The sequence below is a fragment of the Carya illinoinensis genome, chromosome 7 (assembly GCF_018687715.1).
Source record: "Carya illinoinensis cultivar Pawnee chromosome 7, C.illinoinensisPawnee_v1, whole genome shotgun sequence".
NCBI lineage: Eukaryota > Viridiplantae > Streptophyta > Magnoliopsida > Fagales > Juglandaceae > Carya > Carya illinoinensis.
In genome coordinates, this window is record NC_056758.1 from 40,542,604 (window position 1) to 40,550,412 (window position 7,809).

The 7,809-nt window shown below is 35.8% G+C and overlaps 1 non-coding gene across 1 annotated transcript; it reads right to left on the reverse strand.

The window, feature by feature from the left end:
- Window positions 1–6,188: 6,188 nt before the first annotated feature.
- On the reverse strand, window positions 6,189–6,327 carry LOC122317652. Its single transcript, XR_006244575.1, has one exon. It is a non-coding gene; the product is annotated as a small nucleolar RNA Z247 (small nucleolar RNA).
- Between the last annotated feature and the right edge of the window lie 1,482 nt (window positions 6,328–7,809).

A 7,809-nucleotide genomic window follows, 5' to 3' on the forward strand; every position in this document is an offset into this window, starting at 1 on the left:
TGTCAAGGCCTAAAGTCTATGATACTGCCCCAGGCCCATTACTTCGCCAGTCCCCATAAACTTTAGGAATGCCGGCCCAAACCCGGAAGGGCCCCCCTTTGATAGCCCAAGGTGGGTCCTAGACCCATGCGGGTTGGGCGGGCTCCAAACCCGTACAAGTTGGAGATAATCATCAATATTGAGATGAAATGTTACATATGAACGTGGAAAACCATGATCGGGGAAAATAGGGAGAGACGGCACTAGGCAACTTTGTCATAGACCCAAGCCACATTAAATGACTGACATCAAGAAAATCACACCACATTAAATGCAACATGGCGGTGAAGACTCCAGGGAGAGGCATCCTTCTGCCCCAGAACACAAGGCATGGCCCTACTAACCTAAAAGATCTAGTATAAAGGTTGCTCATAACTGCAAGGTAAAAAGAGAGAACTCAAGTTTGTTGTGAATTATACTTCGTTATTATCTTATTCTTTAAAGTATTTTCGATCTCTATACTAATTTTGGTATCGGAAGCTCTCCGGACCACCCCTCTCTTGTCTTAGAATTCGACTTAAGTGAAGACCAAGTCCGACTGAGCGACTCGGCCTAAGAGCTTATGAAACACGACGTTAACCGACACAAACAGAGCAACCGAAATAATAGGGACAAATCCTAAATTTCAAGTACAACACAATAATTTTTAGGTTCTATCAAAACGGTCAGAGAATCGTCCCTATTAATCTCTCCATGCAAACTCAACTAAGAAACAAACAAATGGTGTTTTCACTGTTCTTTTACAAATTTAAAGGAGATCTGCAACTGCCAAAATCTAGGTTTCGATGAAAAGGCTTGGCGAGGATTTGCGAACCGAGAGAGACGGAGAGAAAATCTCGATTTGCATAAGCGGTTTGCCGAGATGGGGAAGAACCTAGCTTTGCTGGCTTCTGATGTTGCGAACTGTCAAAGTAGGGACTGAGCTACTTCTTCTTCTTTTTTGTTTTCATTTTCCCTTTAAATATTCTTATTCAGCTGACGTGACACGATGCGAGCTAGTTAGCCAACTGCCCGACGATTACAATATGGCGACTGTACCTAGGAGGACTTCCATAGAAATACTCTATATGTGCACGGGTTCATGATTTTCTTTTCATTGAAAACTCAGCTTTCACTGCGCATTACAGTAATTGATCCACGGCTAAATATTAAGATATTGTGACCTTTATTGCAGATGATCAAGAGGTACGTCGGTCAAGAGCAATAAATGTTGGATACCACGCCTAAAAGGCAGCTAAATATACACATCATATGTATGGTTAATTTCATTTCATTTTCCTTCCAAGGGACAATCGGCAACGAATCCCAAGCTGTAGGTACTACTAAGTCCTCGTTTCGACGCGTCGAAAGGGTTACGGTGTATTATATATGCCAGCTGGTCACCTCATTATTAAAAAAAAAACAATTTAAAAAAAATTGAAAAGGTGTGTCATACTAATGATCAATGCCTGTTTGCGAACGGCAATATTCCCACGTATTGCTTTTGCCATACTTCATGTTTTCTCGAAGATTGTACGGAATAACAAGCTGGCCGAGTCTTTCCAGGTACAAATAATCACGTACCATCGATTTTTTTTTATTAAAAATAAAATTAAATTAAAAGTAGAAAAAGTCATCTATCTTATAAAACTTATTTCTATTTTTAATTCACATTTTTATTAAATAAATATCTTACATATTAGTTTTTCGCGCCGAATATATATAAAAAGAATAAAAATTATGTGTGTGATTATGGACCGTGTACTTGTGCGGCCCTCCTCGTCTGCAGCTTTCTTGTTGTAAGTGTGATACAGCGCGAATGCGTCTACACATACGGCCGTTGATCAAGCATTCTTGATGCATGCACGCGTCTTTGCAAGTATTATATATATGTAAATTAGGACAACTAATTAACTATACATATATATATATATATATATATTATATGCTGGCCATATATAAGTAGTGATCAGAGATCAGGAAGAACCATCTTATGATCTCATGAATTCTTGGTGATGCAGAGCCGGCTATTCTAAATTTCTAACTGCCTAGCGGCTAGCTCATTCGAGTCGTCTTTCTCAATCATCAGGATTATCAAACTCAAGCATCCGAAATCTCTCGGTACGTACCTTTATGGACTTTTTTCTTTGCTCTATACTTCCTTTCCAAATTAAGCCAGTAAGGGTTGACATGATGATCGTATTAATGGAGATCAGGGAAATAGAAGTAAAAATACACATATATAGTTCTTTCTTTGATAGATGAAATTAACTTGAGCTAGATGGGAGGAAAAGCTAGCTATAGAAACTATGTATTGCAATTGACGTGCTTCATGATTTTCCATGGTTTATTTCGGTTTTGTGCACATATATACTTTCATTCAATCTATTTCTTTTTTTTAATATAAGTGTAATGCTAGCTAGCTATAAGTTTAAGACGTGAAAGTCCCAAAAACCCCAGTGGACCTCACTTTTTTCCATAGACATTAAACTGGATTTACATGTTCTAAGTTTATATAAATTTTATTTTCCTTTTAATAATTTTTTTTAATAATTGAATAATGATATTGTATACGATGATCATGTATAAAAATGAAAATATTTATGTAAAATAACGTATCTTTTATAAACTATTTTATAAAAATATCACTCATGATTTAAATATAATTAAATAAAAATAGTAAAAAGGAATAAAGTGTATATATCCTTTCACTTAATTTATAATCTTTCTTCTAGAATTGATAGACGTGCTTCATGATCAGTGCTTATTGTATATGGAAAAGTATAGTTACAAGCATAATTGTGCACTAATCTATGCACCAATGTGACGTGATTGGTCAAAAAGTAGATTTTATTGAAAATAGTGTTAATTTAAATTTTAAGTATGAATAAATCAGTGTTGATACACAGATTAGTGCGCGATTGTATTTGTATGTAACAAAACTCATTGTATATATCTAGTTGACGCGCGCAAGCACTTGCATGTAACTTACACCTTATATATAGTACGGTCAAATGGTCTGCTGGTCCATAAGGCATGGGCCGGGATTTTTTGGTACTCGAGAAAACAAGAAGGAAAAAACAAAAACCAAAAGCCTAATGCAATTTTCTTAGACTAGTTTCGCGGCCAGGTCTAGCACCTATATACTGACATAGAAATTTGCAATGAAATATGAGAAGAAATCTGCATCTGAGAAGGCCTGTATAATATGAGAAGATATTGGTTTTATACGAACACCATGCGTGCAGGTGGCCTTAAGGTATCTCATGATGAGTATGACTGTTGTCCAATGGTTGACATGGGACAGTACATATATTGGCACACGGTTAACTGCAAAGAAGAGATCAGATCAAGTGATCAAGACATATTGGAGGGCACCCAATGTGCTATGATAGAGTGTAGGATCATGGAAAGCATCACTATCAACTAGAATGAGAGTGTGAGATGAAGATATTGGTGTGGCTACAGGTTTGGCATTAGTCATATTTGTGAGGTGAAGAAAATCCAAACTGTATTTTTATTGAGAGATGAATATGTCATCATAATCAAATTGTGCTTCACCCCCACAAAATAATGAAGTTGGCCAAGATCTTTAATGGGAAAACTATTATGAAGTGCCGCAAGAGAGAATAAACCGCTTGAGATGAGGAGCATGTAACAAGGATATCATCTATATAGACTGAACAAATAGTTCTAAATTGTGTTGGCGGTAGATAAAAAGAGAATTGTCAACTTTGAATGATAGAATCAAATTCAAGTAGTCGAAAACTAAGTTTGGCAAACCATGATTAAGGAGCTTGCTTAAGGCCATAAATGACTTTTTAGAGCTGACAAACATGGTGAGGATATTGTGGGTAAATAAAACTAGGCGGTTGGGCCATAAATACTGACTCGGTAAGATCATTGTGCAGAGCCACATTGTTAACGTCCGAATCTACCATTTTCGTGTGATTGCAAGAGACAAGATAAGCCGAATAGTCTGTGGTTTAACAATCGGACTGAAGGTTTGGTCATAGTCCACACCAGGTTACTGAAGAAATCCTTTCGCCACCAATCAAGCCTTGTGCCTTTGAATGGTATCGCCGGCGTTGTGTTTCAACTGATACACCCATTTGCATCCAATAATATTCATTTGAGGAGTGGCTGGAACAAGTTACTAGGTGTCATTGCATAAAAGGGCATCAAACTCGTCGTTCATGGCTTGCCTTCATTCTTGATGCTTGGAAGCAGAGGTAAAACATATAGATTCTTGAGAAATAGAGTCTACTATGGTGAGGAGAGCATGTGATGTATAGGATATGGTACCTTCGGTGCGATTTTTGGGACACTGAATTTGATTTTGAAGCCTTGTACGCATTGGATGTGTACGAGGGCAACAAGTTGGTGTAAATGAGAGTTGTTGGCTGGTGTAGAGACAACCATGACGTTGGGAGCATTTATTGTAGAAGAAGATATTATAGTGGCATGTGAAACTTGTACAAGAATTTATTAAATATTGGGGCCTGATGCTGAGGACTGATATGGGCCAGATGTTGGTGATGAGCCGACTATTGGTGAATGGCCATGGAAAGGAACTTGCAAACAAAGTAGAAGAGTGGCCTGCTAGGAGTAGGCAGTGTTAGCAAGGATTGATGAAACGAAATTACACTCTTGAAAGGGAAACTGACTCTCAAATAGGACATGGCGAGATATATATGCAACCAGTAGGAATATAAAGACAATTATACCCTTTATGAGAATAATTATACCCAAGAAAAACACACAATTTAGATCGATAGTCAAGCTTGTAAGTATTATAGGGTCGGAGGTTGGGCCAACAAGCATATCCAAGAGTCTTCAAAAATTTATAATCAGCTTGGTCTTAAAAAGATATTCAACAAAGATTATTTTTAAGAATTGGAGAGGGGAGTCAATTTATAAAAAAACAATCATTCAAAAAGCATAGGACCAATATTTTTTGGGCACATGAGCATGAGCCATAAGAGAGAGTCCGGTTTCAACAAGATGGATATGTTTGGGTTCTAAGGAGCCATTTTACTACGTAATTTTCTATATTCCCCACCCCAATTGTTTTAAACCGATTTAATTTTGCAATTAAATTGTTGTTCAACAAGCTTTTGAAAAATGTATAAGGTAGGTTCCACTTCAATTTTTTGTCGATGGATAGAACCAGGTAAATTTGCTGAAATCATCTAGAAAATTAACATAATAGCGATAACCTTCAATTGAGGGTTTAGGAGAAGGCTCCCAAACATGAAAAAAATTAAATCAAAAGATTTTTAGAACGAGACTGTGATAAATATGAAGGAAAATTATGAATTTTAGCTTATTTACAAGATTTGCAAAGAGCAAAGGTCTTATCGCTATAGATTGGAAGCTTATTTGAAAATAAAATATGCTTAACAAGACAAAGAGGTGAATGTCCAAGCTGAATGTGCCATGTATCAAGAGAGGCTCGTTCTCCAATAAAGGTAGATTTGAGAGGAGTGGTGGATAAAATTGGTGGAAAAATCTAAAGCCCATCTTTAGTTGGTTCGTGGAGGAGGCGTTTCCTTGTGTTGAGATCCTTTACACAAAAATAGGATGGATGAAATTCAATGAACATGCAATTGTCACAAGTAAATTTGCTAACTGACGCCAAATTCTTTTAAATTGAATGAACATGCAAGAGTTGTTTGAGGAATAATTTTTTCAAAGGAGATAAAAATTGAGAGGTATCAATGTGATGAATAGGCAAACTTGCACCATTTCTGACTCTTATCTAATCTGTGCTAGCATAGTCTTCAACTTGAAGTGTTCAATTGTTGAGATCATAGGTAAAATGGTTTGTTGCTGCGGTATCGGTGTACCGACTCGAATCAATTGAGGATGGTGCGATTGACATGTGAGCCTATGAGCTGTTGTTATGCTTAGCTTAATAAGCAAAGTCGAAGCGGTGATAGCACTTTAGAGTACACTATGGCCAGGTTTATTACAAACTTGGCAAACTGGGCATGACCCATTAGAAGTCTAATTGCGTCCACACCCTTGTCCTTGTGAACGATTATTGTACTTATTTTTGGTAGCAGATTATAAGCCACAGGCATTGTCGTGGTGCATGGATTATCAAGAAACTGTATTTGTTGAAGCATTAAGAATGTGCGAGGCAATTTGATACTATTCCAGTCGAAGCTCAAAATGGAGAAGATGCATGTATGTCTCCTGGAGATTCAAGGGTTCAAGTCGAGTTTTGAGGGAGGTTATGAGTGGATCATAATCCGAACCAAACCCTGCAAAGATGTAACTAATGAGCTCACAATCAGTGAGGGGTTGGCATATGGCGGCCAAGGTATCAGCATGTGACTTCATCTTCTGAAAAGATTCGCCTATGGAGCTACTGCCTTTTTTTGAAGAGGATAAATTTACTCGGAGATTGATTATCCAAACATTAGACTAAACGGAAAACATGATCTCCAATGCATGCCACACTTCACAGGAAGTGTGAAGGCCAATTACATGAGCCAAAATATCTTTGGACAAGGAAGAAACAATGGCTAAAAGGAGAAGTTGGTCTTGTTGCTGCTAGTGATAATATTTAGGATTAGGAATAAAATCCAAACCATTGTTGTCATTGATAGGTGCAGTAAGCAACAGGGGAGGTACCGATATGGAACCATCAACAAAACCATACAAGTGTTTTTCCTTAAGATAAGGAACTAGTTGAAATTTCTAGAGGAGATAGTTTTCTCAATTGATAAGGTAGACTAGGTTGAACCCATATCCGACCTCCTACTATCCCTCGAACAATAAACATAAAAAGAAAATAATATGAACATATGAACCCAAGTGAAGTGAAACCAACCTGTGACTGAGTGTACGTGTGAGGTGCTAAAGACAAAGTAGAGATCTGGAGCCACATTAGCCATGCTCACATGTCTCTTCTTAAGGAGCCGTTTGGGTTGAGAGAATATTTCAATTTATATCACATTATTTAATTATTATAATTTTTTCAAACTTCTGCATAAAATATAATAAATAATTTAATTTTTTAAATTTTAAAATAAAAATAATATTAATAAATAATATTATAATAATATTTTATTTAATTTTTAACTTTTATCTTATCTCGACTCATTATCTAAAACTCACTTAAAAGACTTTATGAGGGAAGAGGAGGTGGAGGAGGGTGTGCGGCTAAGAAGCATCTATATTTATGATTTTTTTAAATTTATAATTGGTTGGAGTTTCGTACCTTTCAATATATTTTTGATAATTTTTGGATTTAGATAGAGACAGATCAAATAAGCTTCCATTTATGACTCGTGTTGTTTAGTAATCAGTTAGTGTGCCTTGCTTGCCTTTCTCTGTATTTTAAGATTTGAAAATGTTATATATATATATATATATATTTGTTTTTAGTTTTGTTGGGAAGTTAATTTAGAGAAATTGTAATGATTAAAAGAAAAATGTGAAAATAAAAAATATTTTATATTTGAGTGATGTAGGTTGTAAATAATTCGCTTTGGACTGGCAAAATTGACCAGACTGAATTTTGGACTGGTCAGTCTCGATCCTAAAATATGTAGACTGCTAAACTTCAGTCTGGTCTCAAGGTCTACAAATTTTGGATTGGACCGGACCGAATCGGGCTAAACCCTTATATATATTTTTAGAAAATATTTTTAATAATTTAATATATTATTTTTATATAGTAATTATTATAAGTTAATGATGTAATATTCATCAATTTATTATTATTGATCATATAAAATATAAAATAATATATGCTATTAATTAATAATAAATAATAAA